General features: G+C 43.8%; 1 protein-coding gene across 5 annotated transcripts in view; it reads right to left on the minus strand.

Moving 5' to 3' along the window:
* RASGRP3 (RAS guanyl releasing protein 3) overlaps window positions 1–19,306 on the minus strand; it is a 305,296-nt gene that overhangs the window by 200,862 nt on the left and 85,128 nt on the right. For 4 of the 5 annotated variants that reach the window (XM_029593881.1, XM_029593880.1, XM_029593883.1 and 1 more), the window contains exon 1: window positions 11,306–11,534. The exons of the other annotated variant lie outside the window; for it this stretch is intronic. The gene's annotated coding sequence lies outside the window, so the exon portion shown is untranslated. Of the gene's footprint in view, window positions 1–11,305; window positions 11,535–19,306 lie in introns of those variants that run through there. 5 annotated transcript variants of the gene reach the window in all.

The following is a 19,306-nucleotide window of genomic DNA, read 5'->3' on the forward strand; positions in this document are numbered from 1 at the left end:
ACCAGTTTGTAATCCATGAAAAGTCATAGCCACTTATGCCATGACTTTTTACTTTTCTTAGAAGCCTCTCATGAGGAACTTTGTCAAATGCCTTCTGAAAATCCAAATACATTACATCAACCAGTTCACCTTTATCTACATGTTTATTAACTCCTTGAAAAAAGTGAAGAGGATTTGTGAGGCAAGACTTGCCTTGGGTAAAGCTATGCTGACTTTTTTGCCATTAAACCATGTCTTTTTATATGCTTTGTGGTTTTGATCTTTAGAACACTTTCCATTATTTTTCCTGGCACTGAAGTCAGGCTAATTGGTCTATAGTTTCTGGATCACCCCTGGAGCCATTTTTAAATATTGGGATTACATTAGCCACCCTCCAGTCTTCAGGTACATTGGATGATTTTAATGATAGGTTACAAATTTAACTAATAGATCTGAAATTTCATTTTTTAGTTCCTCCAGAACTCTGGGGTGTATACCATCTGATCCAGGTGATTTACTACTCTTCAGTTTGTCAATCAGCCCTACCACATCTTCTAGGTTCACCGTGATTTGGTTCAGTTCATCTGAACCATTACCCATGAAAACTTTCTCCCAAACGGGTATCTCCCCCACATCTCTTCAGTAAACACCAAAGCAAAGAAATTTGATCTTTCCATGATGGCCTTATCTTCTCAAAGTGCCCCTTTAACCCCTCAATCATCTAACGGTCCAACTGACTACCATGCAGACTTTCTGCTTCGGATATATTTTAAAACGTTTTTATTGTGAGTTTTTGTCTCTATGGGCAACTTCTTTTCAAATTCTCTCTTTGCCTGTCTTATCAATGTCTTACATTGAACTTGCCAATGCTTAAGCATTATCCTATTTTCTTCTATTGGATCCTTCTTCCAATTTTTGAAGGATTTGTTTTGGATAAAATAGCCTCTTTTACCTCACCTTTTAACCATGCCGGTAATCATTTTGCCTTCCTTCCACCATTCTTAATGTGTGGAATACATCTGGACTGTGCTTCTAGGATGGTATTTTTTTTAATAATGTCCATGCCTCTTGCACACTTTTTACCTTTGTAGCTGCTCCTTTCAGTTTTTTTCTATTTTTCTCATTTTATCAAAGTTTCCCTTTTGAAAGTTTAGCGCTAGAGCTGCAGATTTACTTACTGTCCCCCTTCCAGTCATTAATTCAAATTTGATCATATTATGATCACTATTGCCCAGCAGCCTACCACTGTTACTTCTCTCATCAAATCCTTTGCTCCACTGAGAACTAGATCTAAAATTACTCCCTCTCTTGTCGGTTCCTGAACCAATTGCTCCATAAAACTGTCATTTATTCCATCCAGGAACTCTATCTCTCTAGCATGTCCTGATGTTACATTTACCCAGTCAATATTGGGGTAATTGAAGTCTCCCATTATTACTGCACTACCAATTTGGTTAGCTTCCCTAACTTCTCATAGCATTTCACTGTCTGTCTCACCATCTTAGCCAGGTAGATGGTAGTATACTCCTATCACTATACTCTTCCCCAACACACAAGGGGTTTCTACCCATAAAGATTCAAGTCACAGCAGGTATCAACAACTTCTTTCTTCTGCAGGTTTTATCTTCCACTGATTATCCCCAATATCTTGACAAACTGTTTGATCACCACCATATCTCTCTCCTGTTTGATGGTCCATGGTATCCCATCCCGCATCATGTATTGCTCTCCAGGGTTTTTATACTCCAAAGCATGACTGCACTTTTTTTTGTATTAAATCTTTGCTGCCACAATTCAAACTCTCTTATAAATTTTCTCTCCTCTTGAGTATTACCCCTGTTGCAATTGTTAGTGTCATCTATAAAAAGACATGTCTTCCCATCTTTATGCCAGTGTTTCTTTATGCCAGTGTTTCCCAACCCCCTCCTACAGGCACACCTAGCCTGTCTTGTTTTCAGGATTGTAACACTCAATATGCATGAGATAGATTTGCATACATCAGGTCTCTAGGATTTCTAGTGTATGCAAATCTATCTCATGCATATTCATTATGGATATCCTGAAATCCAGACCGGTTAGGTGTAACTCCAGGAGAATGTTGGGAAACACTCCTGTAGACATATCACATAATGGAACCAGCTCCAGAAAATATCTCTGCAGTGCTCCTTTGCTTATCTTTTTCACCTGGGAATGAACTCTGTTTACCATTATTCTCTGCTACTTTGTGAAAGCAAAAAGGCAAAAATTGTCATAAGGGAAAAATGTACAAATAATAAAAGCAAATATGTATAGGAGGTTACAACTCTGTCACTTTCCCTCTAGGGAGAAGAAGAGAGAAAAGGAGAAAACATTTTGGTTGTCCCATCCCAACAAATAAAATAAATTAAACTTTACATTAATAGGATTAAATGTTTACATCTATTAGCATCTTAAAATCAAGGCCACTAATTTTTTTAATTGGATACTTAGCCTTATTGGACTTGCATCTTTGAAAGTTAATTGTGCCAAATTGTATTTATTTATTTAAAATAATTTATTTATTGCCTAACAGATTATATCTTCCTAAGCTATTTACAACATAAATCAAAACAATTAAAATACACAATTTCTTCATGAGTAAGAAAGAAACCTCCACAAATCCATTAACCTTACTGAATAATATCTTTCATCAAGCAAGTTTTTCAAGCTTTCCAAAATTTAAATACATCTACCTACCTCTTCTCTCATTCTAGATGGTAAACTATTCCAGATTTGTGGGACCATCCCTGAAAAAGATTTTGCCTTCAGGCGGGAATGTCAGTTCATTTTAACCTCCTGAACTCTCAGAAGATGCCCTTTCATTGATCTCAAACTTCTCTTAGGCTTATACCAGTTTGGACAATTTTCCAATTGCTGCAAACATACACCTTTTAATGATTTAAAAGCCAAAGACAAATTTTTAAATTTGCATCTGGCATTCACTGGAACCCAATGCAGATCTAATAATAATGGGCTCAGGTGGAGTTCTCCTAGTACTTCTGGTCACAATACAAGCTGCCATGTTTTGTATTATCTGTAATTTCTGAGTAGTTTTAGTGGGCAATCACAGGAACAGAGCATTACAATAGTCGATGTAAAACAAAACCAAAGCATAAACCACTGATCTTAATATAGTAGGATCAAAAAACGTTCTAATCTGCCTAAGCAATTTAATCCTCAAATAACTATTTCTCAGCAGAAGTGAAACATGCTTCTCTAAACTCAGAGTGAAATCTAGTTGGACCCCTAAAGATCTAACATCATCCTTAGGTGAGACCTCTACCCCACCAACTTCAAAGGAAATTCTAATTTACTGTACCCGAAATACAAAATCTCAGTTTTCTCAGTATTTAAAATCAACTTGCTTCTGTTCAGCCAAATCTTCAATGAATCCAAACAGATTCCTAGCTGCATATAACATTCCTCCCTATTTATTTCCAAGGGAACTAAAATCTGAACATCATCTGCATATATGTATGGTAAAAAACCGACCTTCTGAATAATTTCACTGACTTTGCTCATAAAAATATTGAACAAAATCGGTGAGAAGGCCGAACCCTGCAGCACCCCACAACCCAGCTCAACAGCAGCAAAACAGTTACTTTGAAAAGATACCATCTGTTTTCTCCCAGACAAAATACTATGTAACCATTTCAAAACTACCCCACTTATACCTAAAGCTTCACAATGTCTCAATAATAGTTGCTGATCAACCAAATCGAAAGCACATGAAAGGTCCAGAATAACCACTAACAGCAGGGCATCATCTATTAGTGAGACTAATAGAGTTTCTGTACTACAACCACATCTGAAACCAGCCTGAGCTGAATCCAGAAGTTCTGCCAATTCCAAATAGTCTAAAATTTGCTTTGTAACTGCTTTTTCTAACACTTTAGCAATGAACAGGAGATTCGATATAGGTCTATAACTACTACATAATCTGGGACCCAAATGTTCATTTTCAACAGCGGTTCCAGTAACACTCTCGCAGATTTACATAATGAAGGCAAGGAACCCGAATTCAAAGATTCATTAACCAATTTCCGCAAACATGCCAAAACTTTATCCGAACAACCTTTAAGCAACCAAGATGGAAAAGCATCAAGACAAGGACTAGTTGAATTAATCTGAGTGATCAGTTGTTTCATCTCTAACAGGCCGATACAGTACAGTGCGCTCCGGTGGAGCGCACTGTTAACCCACGGTTGGACATGCGCTTTCGACGCGCTAGCTTTACCCCTTATTCAGTAAGGGGTAATAGCGTGTCGAAAATGCGCATCCAACACCCCCCCCCCAAACTAATAGCGCATGCATGTTGATGGCCCTATTAGTTATTCCTGCGTGATTCAGAAAGTAACCTGCGGCCCGTGGCTTGCAGGTTGAAAACTGGACACTCAATTTTGCCAGCGTCCTGTTTCCGAACCCGTGGCTGTCAGCGGGTTTGAGAACAGACGCCGGCAAAATTGAGCGTCGGCTGTCAAACTCGCTGACAGCCACCGCTCCTGTCAAAAAAGAGGCGCTAGGGACGCGCTAGTGTCCCTAGCGTCTCTTTTTACCGCGGGCCCTAATTTGAATATTTTTATTTACTGTATCGCTCGCACAGGACACTGGCCTGTGCGCACACCGGGAGAGTGGGCGCTCGCCCGCTCTCCCGCATTTCTTTCTGTATCGGCCTGTAAGAGAGAAAGCAAATCAAATCTCTCCAAGATAAGATCTGTCTTCCCACTATAAACCATTTCCTTCTCTGCTTCTGCATAATCTATATTAATTCCATCCAATTCTCCCACTAAGGCCTGGATTTTCTAAGGTTGCAGACCTTAGAGAATCCAGCGGTAACGGGGGGGGGGGGGGGGGGGCGGGCCTGCGAAAGCCGGCAGCGATCGCACCTCTGCGGTGCTATCACGGCCAGCTTTCGCACCCAATAGCACCATCAAAAAAGGTTCTTACCTTTTCTCCGCCAGCAAAGTTTCCACCTCATCTGCCCCAACACCCTGACTCCTCCTCTTCCAGGGCCGACTCTGCCCTGATCTAGTATCGATATGCTACAAAAATGACCCCCTAAGTCTTCCTTTTCCCTAAAAAATTTAACAGAAGTATCACAATCTGGAACCTCATAAAAATCACTTTACTCTTCCGTTGATTTCCAACTAACGATTTCACCACTCCATAAAGAGCTTTAGGATTAAAGTCCCTAGATTTCACCTTATTCATATAACCTCTCTTTTTTGGTAAAACAATTTCTTTAAAATATATTTTATTTGCCTTCTGCCAAATATTTTGATCTTTAAAAAGTACGCCAGATTTTATAAGATACGCGCATAGCCATGCGTATCTTATAAAATCCGGGGTCGGCGCACGCAAGGCTGTGCAAAATCAGCAGCCTGCGCGCGCCAAGCCGCGCAGCCTGCCTCCGTTCCCTCCGAGGCCGCTCCGAAATCGGAGCGGCCTCGGAGGGAACTTTCCTTCTGCATCCCCCCACCTTCCCCTCCCTTCCCCTACCTAACCCACCCCCCGGCCCTACCTAAATCCCCCCCCTACCTTTGTTGGGCAAGTTACGCCTGCTTGAAGCAGGCGTAACTTGCGCACACCGCTCGCATCCCCCGGCACAGGCCGCAGTGCCGGGGGACTCGGGACTGCCCTCCCGGCCCGCCTCCGAACCTTCGCCACCCCTCGGACCCACCCCAGACCGCCCCCTGACCCCCGGACACGCCCCCTCCTGCCCCTTTTACGAAGCCCCGGGACTTGCGCGTGTCCCAGGGCTTTGCACGCGCCGGCAGCCTATGCAAAATAGGCACGCCGGTGTGCGAGTGCCTTGCACGCATACATCCGGGAGGATTTACACCCGCAGGGCTTTTAAAATCTAGCCCTTTATCTTCTAAATTAAAATTACTTTGTCACCTCCTCTCTAGGCGATGACAATTTCTTTTAAGCTCTGCTAACTCAGCTAAAAACCATGAAGAACTAACGGTTCTACCATTTGATCTCCGTTTCTTAACTTCCACTCCTTCCTTTTTCATTGCCTGTTGTAATATATTAAGCCACCCATTACTTAAACTCTCAATATCCCCTTAATCAACATTCCCCCAACAAACATCCACACACTCATCTACACATTCATAGAATGTAACTTAATCAATCTTCCCGCACTTATGAAAAACCTGTACTTCATCCTCTTTATCATATTTCTCTAGTCTCCTTGAAAATCTAAAACTAACATTTAACAAAAATTGATCTGTCCATGGTACCTCCCTATTACCACTGAACATAAATTCTCCTTTAGACAAGGCCTCATCAGAGCCAAATATTAAATCTAACAAATGTCCCTTAACATGAGTAGCACCTGTTACAATTTGATGCAAATCCCCTGCTCTCAAAACATCTAAAAATTCTGTAATCTTAAAAAGAGAGAAAAGATCTTTGTGTAAATTAAAATCTCCCAACACCACTAAATAAGGATATTTAGAAGCTAATAGAAACAAATTTTCTATAATTTCTTCTCCACATACTGACAAAAAATCTGGGGAACAGTACCATAATGAAAATACAATGGGTTTCTGATATTCTAACTCTACAACAATACATTCAGAACCTGGGATCTGAACAATAGAAATACATTTCAATGGAATAGAATTTCTGTAAATCACCGCTACTCCTCCCAAACATTTTCCTTTCCTATCGCTAGTAACAATATCAGGACCCTTTGGACAAATTTGGGTTTTTATAACCCTCGTACTCTCTGATAACCAAGTCTGTGACAAAAAGAGTATCAATATTTTCCTCTAAAATAGCATCATGAAGCTGAAGCCAATTTTTACAAGCGGAGCGAACATTTATAAGTGCAGCAAATAATTCCCCCCATATCTATTTTATCCAAATTACTTAAGCCTAGCTTGCCCCCACAATTTACATTAATTAACCACCTCTGATCCATCGAGAGAATCCCTCTCCCTTTTTTCCCCACAAGCCCCACAAGAATCATATCTGTCCCTACCCTACACGGTATCCGTCAATTCTCCTCTCATTTCCAGTCCAAGAATAGCTCCCAAAGAGGATCCTCAAGAGGCTCTTGCCTCTTTGGCACGCCGCAGCAGTGAGCCACAGTAGCAACTCTTCTCGACAATGAAAAAGGTCCCAGCGGGTGAGGTGAGCAGAAGTAGGTAGGAACCAGCAGTGTCAGGTCGAGGGGGGCGGGGCTACAGACCCCATGGTGCAGAGAGAGTTTAATCCTCCTCCAAATGGTTCAACGGCGGATGTAAACTCCAGCGCACAGCCCCAATACCGCACCAGTTCTTACAGGGTGACCGCAGTAGTGGCTCTTCCCAATGATGAAAAAGGTCCCAGCAGGTGACATGAGCAGAAGTAGGTGGGAACCAGCGGCATCAGGTTGAGGGGGGGCGGGGCTACAAACCCGATGGTGCAGAGAGAGTCTAATCCTCCTCCCGATGGTTCACTGGTGGAGATAAGGCCTAGCGCATAGCCCCAAGACTGCACCCATTCTTATAGGGTGACCACAGTAGTGGCTCTTTCCGGCAATGAAAAAGGTCCTAGCAGGTGACATGAGCAGAAGTAGGTGGGAACCAGTGGCATCAGGTCGAGGGAGCGGGACTACAGACCCGATGGTGCAGAGAGAGTCTAATCCTCCTCCCGGTGTTTCAATGTGGCGGTATACCCCAGTGCACAGCTGCAAGACCACACCAGTTCATGCCACATTAGCTGTATGCAGCAGAACGAAAGCATATTTTTCTTTTGATGTGCAGTAATAGTATATTTGCATCCAGTACAACTTTGTCTATATAGGAGATATTTTTCAAAGAATTATTCAGGGGTTGCATGTGTAAAAAACAGCATAAATGCGCATAAGTAGCATGTATACATATATATGCCATTTTATAAACCTCGAGAGTATGTGTGTACTTGCAGTATGGCATGTAAATGTGAAAAGAGAGAAAAAAGGATGGCACAGAGGCGTTTTGAGGCGAACTCAAGCAAGTTACTATTTTCTAAGTGGTAAGAGTGTGCAGGGAAAAAAAAAAATTTTTGTTTTTTGATTTGATTTCGGGAAGGTTTTTCCCATGAATTTCAGTTTGTGGAATGTTTGATTTATTTCATTAGTAAAAAAAAAAAAAAAGCAAATCAAACATTTAAAAAAACAAAACGAAAAAGAAATGAAAAACAAAAACAGGGCCTCCCATCCCATCCCCACCACACATCCCTCCCAACTTGAAAAATGCCAGGGGCCAGAATCCTCCCAGCCCGCATTTACCCAGTCTGGTAAGGATCTGCCACTAGAGACGCCCAGGCCCAGGCCGAAGCCTCAGACTTGCATAGGCCAAGGCCATGGAAGGTCGCTGTGACCTCAGCCAAGGCCTACGCAAGGCTGATGCCTTGGCCTAGGTCAGAGCCTGGGCCTGGACCCAGGCTCAAAGCTGGAGCATGGCTCAGAGGCCGGGTTCTGACACACATGTGCCATGGCCTAGGCCCGACGCTGTGGCCCAGCCCTGAGGTTGAATCCCGATGCCAGGGCCTTGACGCAGACCCAGGCCCAACACTGGGGTTGGAGCCTGGAGTAAGGCTTTGACGCTGCAGCCCAGCGTGACCTCTGTGCATGGCGTCAATTTACAAAAAAAGAAGACAGAAGAGGACTGCTCCGTGGGAGCTCCAAGTCCCGTGGTTTGGGTCCTGACCTATACCCTAGGTGAGGTGCCAGCTTCGGGCTTAGGCCCAATACATTCATTTCAAATTTATTCAATGAATAAGGTTTGTTTCATTCAGGGGGGCCCCCAATTCCCCAAATGAAATTAATTGCCCTTATTCATTGCATTTTTAAAATTGGTTTGAAACAAATGTACATCCCTAAATGGTATATGCATATACTTTACTAAATTTGTCTAAACACGTTTGCACCTGCTACTTGACATGTGCTATTGAAATTTCTGTGGTCTTTTATCTGTAGTGTTTGGGTGGGAGGACTGGGTGAACTGGTGGAGGCAGTAGAGGGGCGGGACGGAGGCTGGCCAAGAGTGTGGCCATTAGCTGCTGTCCCGGGGAAGCGCGCACTGACAGCCCTCCGGCGCATGGAAACTACTTCTGCTCCGGAAGAGCAGTAAGTAGTGAAATAAAACAATTTGGGATAGGTCGGTAGGGGTTAGGGATTGGGGTGGAGAGGGAAAAGGGAATGAAGGTTAGGCAAGGGGGTAGGGAAGTTCCCTCCCAGTTCGCTCCTTAATTGGGAGGGAAACGGGGGAGGCCCAATTGCGTTGCTGCTCGTATTTACTGAAAATTCATCCCCACCCCCCCACCCCCCGCACGAGCCGCCCACACACGCACGCGCGCGGATTTTAAAATCTGGTGCTCATGTGTGCGCAGCCATCTGATTTTATAACACGTGTACATCGGCATGCACATGTTATAAAATCAGCACACCGGGAACCCCGCACACATGGACGGCCGCACGCTCCTTTTAAAATCGACCCCTCTATGCTCTATCATGAATAATTCCAGCATTTGTAGTCTCCATATGGAACCTGTGTATAAATTGGGAAGAGAAAGTATGCATGCTCCTGCGTTACAAATTTACGCATGTTCTTTTGGGATGGAAATGCATGGCATTTTATAAACTGTGTAGCGCCTGCAACAGTTTATAAGATACCCAGCATAAATCTCTATGCGTCCACTTACATGCGCAAATGGTGTACCAGGGCTTATTTTGTAGGTTGGCCCCATCCTGTATTAGGATCATGGAGCCATTCATTTGATCTGCACAACCAAAAGACTAATTGACTTTTATTTCCGTTGCCTTCTTTAAGATGACTTTCACAAGTTAATCACAATTATTCTGGTCCCTTTGTCGTATACTGCATCTAGAAGTAAAACTGCTCTTTATTAAACTGGTTGTTGCTTGCTACTGTTGTTGCTGTTGTCAAAAGAGACATTTTGATATTGGGTTCGGTGAGTCAGCACTAAACTGAACAGCTTGGTACAGTACAGCATGTTACAGCTTTTGTACTGACACTAATGGTTATCACCTACCGCATGGTGCCAATACGCCATGCTTTCAAGGATTCCAGGATACCAGGGATGATAAATAATAATGGACAAATATGAAAATGGAAACTGGACTTTAGTCCAGAGATATTGAAAATAATCTTTGTGGGATTATGCAAACTCTGCTGTTTGCTCTTACAAGTCTTATCATTGAGGAAAAAAGTGCACTAATAAAATTGAGCCTACGGGCTCTAACCCCTAAAACTGTGCAAGCTCATCAGAATGGCCCTAAGTAGCATTTATTGGAACTCGTTGATCCAATACCCTGCTCTACTCTCCCCCCAACCCCCCTCCAAAGAAACAAGAACTGTTGGCACTGGTATGAATCAGCTTTTGTCTCAAAGATCAGGAGGTAATTCAGAATGCATTTCAGTAAGAATTTAGCTTTACACAGCTTTTGGGTCTTTACACAGCTCCTACCTCTTTCCATCTTTCACTGCATAGAGAAATCTCTGTGAAAAAAATACTCACAGCTTTTGTCAGGTTTTCAGTTTTGCTTTCAAACTTGCAAAATATAGCAAAGTGTAATATTAGCTAGCGAGGGTGAAAATGCTTGCAATGGCTTTTGATGCCTGTAGCAGATTCTTTCGACAGATCAGGAACCCTTCTCATGTCAGCAGTGGCCAAAAGTAATTCATTCATTGTTGGAGGGCATATCGTGACATGTGGCTCCATACATAGCACGCTAAAACATTCCAGCAACTCCACCAATGAAAAAGGGGAGCTTTGTTCCTTTATTTTACTTAGTTATTAAAATATTTATATTCCACACCATACAATGCATATTGTTGCATGCGGCTCACAAGTTAAAACATTGTGCTTGCCATGCACAGTGCATATTATATGGCATCAGGGCAGCAATTTTAATTTTATTTGAAATATTACTTGTCTCGCCTAAAGCACTACTGTACATGGTGACCAAAAAGCACATGGACCCTTAAAGATTCCTCTTTCCTCACCAGCACACACAAACCCATCCCAATAAGTACTTTGCTCAATAATTTCTCTGTCCATGCACTGGAAAACAAAACATCTCTTTTGGTGTGGTAAGCACAACAATATTGTTACCGAGTACTAAAAACAGAAGGCACATGACTGTTTCTTGAAGCCAAAAAAAAAAAAAAAAAAAGATACCTCTTACTGTAAGTGTTTTGCAAGAGACTGAGAATAAGAAGTAATGGTTTAAAAAAAACTAAACAAAACACAGACAAAAGGCTCAGTGGTTTTAACGATAGTCAAGCATGGATCTGCCCCAGTCACTTACTGTATTCTGTTCTGTAGAGGTATTCCACACAAAACATCACCCTTCTTTGTCCAGCTGCCAAGAGCTAAAAGAATGCAATGAACAGCTGTTTCCTTCCAGCCCCGGCTGTGTTTCTTAACTAGTCACATGCCCCTCCTCTGATAAATCTCATTGCACTGCCAGGAGGTCAGATTCGGAAAGGCATCATCGTTCCCCTTATTAGAAAACCTTTGCATAACTGTAGCCCTCTGCTGAAGCATTTCACTGCAGTCTGGGGCAGCCTGTTCGGTTCCACAAACATTAGCTTATCACCCACTCAACACTTCAGTAAACAAATTGAGGCTGGGCGTCCTGCAGGATCGTCAACAATGGAAAGTTAGGGAGGTTTCTTTTGCACGTTTGCCCCTGGCTTTGCAAACGAGATGCGGGGAGTTGTGTAGGAGTGCCGTGGCAATATTAATCTTCCATATCAAGGAGGATGATCATTCAAATTAGCAAAGGGATCAAAAAGAAAAACCACTACAATTCTGAGGGGGGGGTTATAGGCTTTTCTAAATAATCTAAATTACAGCAAACATACCGGAATGGTTTCTGCTAATTACAGAATTCAAAAAGTAGCTTTATTGTCGTTTTTGCCTACAATAGGTTTTACAGAGGAACCCTTTCATAAGGCTAGTTCAAAGCAATATAATCATTTAACCTATTTTTTCATATTCCTGTTATCACCTGTAGCAAATTCGCTGTAGCGTTATATAGAATTAAATTTATCAAGCACAGGACACAGTCAAATGCCAAGGAGGGCTAATTGCATTTCATGTTTTGATACTATTTTGTGTTATTCTAAATTACTCAAATATATCTTGTGTATGTGGCTCATGGCATTGACCTGATGGCTCCTATGCTAAAATTTGAAGCATATTATTTATAGGATACCCAGGTATTGCAATAGGATGCAGCATAGTCATCTGCATTAATACAGAAATGGTAGTACACAGGCTGCTTTTAAAAATAATAAGTATATTATATATTAATCATTGCAAACATTACCTAATATTATGCTAATCTATAGCATGATGCATAATTAAATGGAATACATAGAGTATTAGGGTTGCCAACTGGCTCCAGATTTTCAGGATAGGTATATCCAGTCCTGATTTTACCCCATTGCATGCTGGGACTTATTCTGAGTTCCCTATTGCATTCCCTAAGAAAAGCATGCAGCTGAGTAAAACCAGGACAGGATCAACCTGTGCTGAAAATCTGGAGCCAGTTGGCAAACCTAGAGAATATTTGCTCTGATAGCAATTGGCACTGTGAAGTGAAGTTTCAAAAATTGTGTGTGCAAAAAATAGAACTTATGGGGTAGATTTTCAAAACTAGCGTGCGCATGTCCATGTGCACATGCTACTTGGCACGCACACCTGGATGCCCGATTTTATAACATCTGCATGCTGGTGCGCGCATGTTATAAAATCAAGGATCAGTACGCGCAAGAGGGTGCAGATGCCCGCAGCCTTCCCCTGTTCCCAACCCCTAACCTAACCTCCCTTCCCCTAACCCTCCCACCCCCTAGCCCTAACCGAGAGCCCCCTCCCCCCCCCCGGGACCTTTGTCCTACCTGTTGCACGCGCCGGCAGCCTGTCAGCATGCGATCCCCCAGCACAGCGGCAAATGGCTTTACGCGCATCACCGGGCCATTCTAAAATAGGCCCGGCGCGCGTAACCCCACCTGGATTTATGCGCATAGGGGTAGATTTTAAAAGCCCTGTGTTTAAATCCTGCTGGATTTACTCGTGCGCCGGCGGCCTATTTTGCATAGGCCGCCGGCGCGCGCAAAGCCCCGGGACGCGCGTAAGTCCTGGGGCTTGCTAAAATGGATGGTCCGGGGGGGCGTGTGTGCAGTCCAGGGGCGTGTCCGAGGGCATGTCTGCGGTCCGAGGGCATGGCCGAGTGCCCCGACACAGCGGCCTGTGTCAGGGCCTGGCCAGCCTGTGCGTGTGAGTTACACCTGCCAGCGGCAGGCGTAACTCCATCAAACAAGGTAGGGGGGGATTTAGGTAGGGCTGGGGGAACACCCTTCCACAGCTTTTACATATCCTGACACCAAAGTGTTTAGGAAAGCACTAAAAACAGTTGCCTTCTCCTTAAGAACAATAGATAGCCTGCCTGATCCATAGGATTGTATACCCTCTTTTTACAATCAATGTTCATACCGGTAGCAAGCTACATCATCATTTTAGGTCATTATTTCTCTGAGGTTCCTTTTGACATCCCGATTTCACAAACATAAATGTAATAAGCAGAAATCTGCTTAATGTTATTTTACTATTTGTCTGTTTGTCTATATTACAACTTTGTTTTTTATGTGTAATGCTGTTACCCGCTCCAGACATTTGGAGGGCGCAGGCTAGAAATCATTTAAAATAAGCAAATAAATAAATAAACAATGTGCGCACGTTAATGTGGCACCGTACTTGCGTATCTTTACTCCTGCTCAATATCAGGACCAAGTGATCGTAAACAGCTTAAAAGTGAAAAGAAAATGACTAGGTGGGGGATCTGGGTGAAGTGGGGGGACTTTCGGCTGAAGAGCCAGGAGGACTGGGTAAACTGGTAGATTAATTGATAAAACTGGTTATTTGATTGCCAAGTGCATGTTAGAAAATCCCTTGACCTCCGCGTGTAAAAACTGATTTATGAGGAGTAAATGGATCTAAATAGTGTGAGTATAACCTACTTACATATCCCTTTAAAATTGGAAGTGTAAATATGTGGCTATATCATTTGCACACACTTATCTAGTTAAATTCCGACTTATCTGGCTAAGACTTAGTGCCTTGCTGCTACTTAGATGGACAAATTTGAACTTATCTGGATAAGTAATGGCACTTATCTGGCTATATTCCAGTTTATCCTGCTAAGTAGCATCAGGCGCTACTTAGCTGGATAAGTCTGAAAAGTGCTATTTGTCTCTCTAAGTAATGCTTTCTGAACTTATCCGGGTATGTAAGATAGCTAGTTAAGTCTAAAAGAAACTGCTACTTAGCTGGATAAGTTTTAAAATGCTACTTATCCAGTAAAGTCAGATAACTGTATACATGTAAAACCTCTACTTATTCAGCTATCAGAGTTAGTTGGATATCTAGCACTTTTTAGACTTATCCAGCTATTGGACTTTGCCAGATAAGTTGAGTTTTAAGACTTAATCCAGTTACACTTGTTTTTAAACTTATCAGGCTATCTTACATACTCAATTAAGTCCGAAAAGCACTACTTAAACAGACAAGTAGCACATTTAAGACTTATCTGGCTAACTGCTGCTACTCAGCCAGATAATTTGGAATTTATCTGGATAAATGCTGCTACTCAGCCAGATAATTTGGAATTTATCTGGATAAATGCTGCTACTTATCCAGATAAGTCCGAATGTGCGCGGCTCACAGTGTTTACGTACATGAGCATGTTTGTGTGCATGTGTAATCATAATTTATAACCTGTGCATTTTGTGTGCATGTAGGTTATAAAATACACGAGCAGTTTTGAACGTTATCCCCCCTATTTGTTCATTGTGACACGTTCAACAGCACACATCCTGTTTTTAACCCCCGACTGTCCACACATGTCAATAGCAGGTGTGAAGTGCACAGGCACTTTTAGCATGTGTGACCTGCGGCCACCAGATTTCAAAGGGCAACAATAAATGTTCTTTTTCTTTGGAAACTGGACTGCAATGCACGTGGGCTAAAAGTGCAGATAATGCGTGGGTTATTCAAAATTCCCTGCTTAAAAAAGCCCATTTAATCCTTTGGTGTAGGGTTTGCATTCATGCTCGAAGTATTTGCCATTGTCTTTAGCTTCTTGCCTTTAGTCTGAGCTCATTTTAGGATGGGGGGCACGCTCATTCCCTTTCCTCTCCCTAAATCCAGGAGCTGGCAACTTCACAAGAGCAAGGGCATACCAGGAAGCAGATGACGAGGGTCCTGCCTGTTACAATGAGGCTGATTAGGCCTTACTTAGTTCCATTTGTCTTATTGACAGTGCAGTTTTTCTGGCTGTGGTTATAGAGCCCTGTCCCACTTTTGCTAACAAGTGTTTGCTTGATATATTTGGATGTGGTTTTTCTAGTTTATTAGTAGAGAGAAGGTGATCACCTATTGAGAGTGGACTGGCTACTGACCGACTTTCCCCTGTGGGAGGATTTTACTTTTCCCATCACTGTTTTCCACCAGAGATAGTAGTTGTGGCAGTCCCTGTAAAACCAAGGAGCTCTTTTGAGATTTCCACCCTTGTGAGACTGCTTGGTCCAATTTTACACTGTCACACATCTTGTCACTTCTGTGTCCTCTATGTATTCTCAAATCCCTTGATGTAGGCGTTGCTGCAACATGATCATGTCAGGATTTTATAATTTGCATTTTAATTCCTAATGTTTGAATGTTATGTGCATGTCCTATATAATTTATTTACCATATGTAATATTGCTCCTTTTTTCTAAAGTTATGGATTGTTTTTCCATTTTTTTAGTTCATGCTCTTTTACAGAAATGTTTAATATTGGGTTTTGTAGTGTGCCACTCTTTTGTTCTAGTACATATTTCCCAACAGGTCCTGGATTGAAACACATGAAAGGGGGTTTACGCAGCTTTACCAAGATACAAAAACCCCGTGAGCCACATTTTTAAACACAGGATGCAATTATCTCTCTTCAGCCACCTCAGGAGTTAAATTTTGATTCTCCATTTTTCAAAGCCCCCAAAGGTGGGTGAATCGAGCTCACTGCTTCTCTGTCAGTGCTTTCCAAGGTCAGTAAAACCTTGGGTTATCTGCTCTCTCATGCATCAGTTGTTCAGGATGTCAACGCTCTCCAGGGGCAGTTTAAAGAGTTACAGACTTGCAAGTCCAAGATATAGCTTTTGCAAACTCAAATATTGTGCTTCCTTAGACTAGGTCCTTCCTTTTAGCAGATTCTCTATTCACCTCTTAAACTGAATTCCTCCTGCAGATCTGTATCCTGAAAACCCCAAATCCAGCTGTCCTGATGCTAGCTTCACAATGAGTATTGTGTTTACAGAGCTGCATTTTGCATTTTTTCAGAACTGGATTTCTATGAATACTACGAGGTTGATTTTAAAAGCATTGCTCACGCAAAAAAGCCCACATACGCGGTTATGTGGGCCACACGCGAGCAACACAGTGTTGCAGTCTGATACTGCAGGCGAGGTAGTGGACCCTTGGGCCGGCCCACCTAGGATGACAGGGTAGGCTGGGAGGTGGAGCCACAGGCCGGCGGTGTTCACCCGGGAACCAGGAGCCCCCCAGGAGGAGCCCGTAGGGTCCTGGAACCTTGGGACTTGGGGAATAGGCTCAAAGTCCAGTGGCAGGAATGGCCTAGGCGGGAACTGTAGTATAGGAAGTCCAAAAGTATTAGATAGTCCGAGGACCGGCTGTACAGGCCGAGGGCCAGCTGATGACAGGACAGCGGGCGGCAGCGGGAACTGTAGCTAACCGGATACTGAAGCAGAGTCTGTAGTAAGCTGGAACTGAAGCAGGCTGAAGACTGGAACGGAGTCTGTAGCAGGCTGTGGACTGAAGCAAGCTGTAGACTGGAATGGAGTCTGTAGCAGGCTGTGAACTGAAGCAAGGTCGAGAACAAGCCGGGGTCGGAGGCAGGCAGCAGACAGAAGCGAAGTCGGGAACGAACCAAGGTCAGAGGCAGGCGGCAGGCTGAAGCAAGTCAAAGGCAGTCCAAAGGTCAAGGCAGGAACGAAGAACAGACGAAGCGCAACTCAGAACTACTAGGCAGTAGTGAACCTCGTTGCAAGGTAAGGAGAAGGAGTCCGGACGCTGGTTATATCGGTCTTAGGGCGTGACATCATCAGCGCAGGCGGGGCCAGACTTCCGGGAGCTGTGCGCACAAAGTGGGCGTCCTCGCATGCGCGCGAGGCAGCGGAGAGACGGGCAAGCAATGGCGGCCGCCACGTGGAGCAGGCGGCGCCGCCGGGGTCCCAGCCACGTGGAACGTGGCGTTTCCAGCAGTGGAGGTAGGCACTGTTCAGACCTGGCGAAGGGGAAGTGGCGGAGACAGCAACACACAGATTTTAAAAAGCTGTGAATTACACACGCATGTACCCACCTGAGCATGAAAAATAAGGGGCGGAGCTTGGGCAGGGCATGGATGTTCCAAGACGGGGCCAACACTTACATGCATAACTCCATATTTTAAAACCAGACACTATAACACGCTCAGGCTTGTGATCCGTGTAACTTATGTTACTATTGGGCCGATACAGAAAAAAGTGCGGGAGAGCTGGCGAGCGCCAACTCTCCCGAAGCGCACACAGGCCACTCTCCTGTGCGTGCGATTTAGTATCGGCCCGCATGCAAATGAGGGCCCGTGGTAAAAAGAGGCGCTAGGGACACTAGCGCGTTCCTAGTGCCTCCTATTTGACAGGCGCATCGGCTGTCAGCGGGTTTGACAGCCGATGCTCAATTTTTCTGGCGTCGGTTCTCAAGCCCACTGACAGCTATGAGTTCGGAAAACTTCTGTCTTCTGACCCACGGGTCGATTTTTTATTTTTATTTTTTTAATTTTTAATTTTTTTTTTTACTTTTGGGGCCTCCGACTTAATATCACTATGATATTAAGTCGGAGGCTGTACAGAAAAGCAGATTTTTCTGCTTTTCTGTACACTTCCCTGGTGCCAGCCTGCCTTTGGATGCCCGATTTTATAACATGTGCGCACAGGTGCACGCATGTTATAAAATCAGGGGTCGGTGCGCGCAACCCTAACCCTTCCCCTAACCCTCCTGCCCCCTAGCCCTATCCTAAACCCCCCCAAACTTTATCTTACCTCTTGCGCCTGATGGCAGACTGCCGGCACGCGATCCTCCGACACAGCAGCAAATGGCCGCTGTGCTGGAGGCCTCTGGCCCCGCCCTGCTCCCGGGCCACCCCGCCCCCTCCCCACCTCTTTTTCAAAGCGCCGGACTTAGACTCGTCCCGGGGCTTTATGCACGTCGCCGGGCCTTTGTAAAATAGGCCCGGCGCCTGTAACCCGATTAGGGCTTTGAAAATCTGGCCTATAGTGTCTATTCTGACAGGAGCATTAAGCTGGGGGGAGAGGGGAAGAATACATATGCAAATGCATTTGAATTTGCTACATCCCTGATATTACGGTAATGTGAGTTTTAACTTTTGAAATGAATGTTGCTCTATACAGAGTGATTTCTAAATTATTTTTCTCCCATTCTGTGCCCATGGGAGATATCGTTGGTATAGTAGGCCCGTACAGTTCCATGCATGTAGGTTACTTGTCCTCCTTCTGAAATAATCAGCAAGCTCTCTCTAAAAAACTTTAATAAAGACCAGTTTAATCCAAAGTGGATTGGTAATACTCAGGATCAGAAACCACAGCATTCACAGTCCCTGGACAGGAAGCAGTCCCAGTCTTTGTGCAATGGGGACACTTAGTGGCCATAGTTACGGCCTGTGATTGCAGTATTCCAGAAGGAACCCTAGGGGCAGGGCCCCCAGATGAGGACCGGACTAAAATAATTTGGGAGAGGATATAGAATGGTGCAAAACTCCCCCCCCCCAGGTAGCTGCGAATGAAACCTCACTGCATCGGTTCCTGGTCCGGGTTCCGACTGAGCTGTAAGCCTGTAGGAAACTGCCGGGCCAAAAATATAAAAAGAAGGTGAGACAGCACTAGTATAGATATAATTAGAGCTTCTGGTTCTACAAAATGCAAATTTAGAGGGTTATTTTTCATGTCATAAGGCGTTTTGTAGGGTATCAAAAATAGGTATTTATCAGTGTTTTGATGGTCTCCATTTAAATTTTTAGTGCTTCTTTAGGTGGATTCAGTTTTATAAGGCGCAAATCAGTTTTGCATGCTGTGTGTATATGGGTAGAGGGGAATGGAGATAAGGCTGGGGGGGGGGGGGTTGCTGGCAGGGTATGTCTGTCTGTCTGTGTGTGTGGCTGAAGGGCTGGTGGCAGGCATTCCTCTGCCCCATTTAC

The sequence above is a fragment of the Rhinatrema bivittatum genome, chromosome 3 (genome assembly GCF_901001135.1).
Source record: "Rhinatrema bivittatum chromosome 3, aRhiBiv1.1, whole genome shotgun sequence".
Classification (NCBI taxonomy): domain Eukaryota; kingdom Metazoa; phylum Chordata; class Amphibia; order Gymnophiona; family Rhinatrematidae; genus Rhinatrema; species Rhinatrema bivittatum.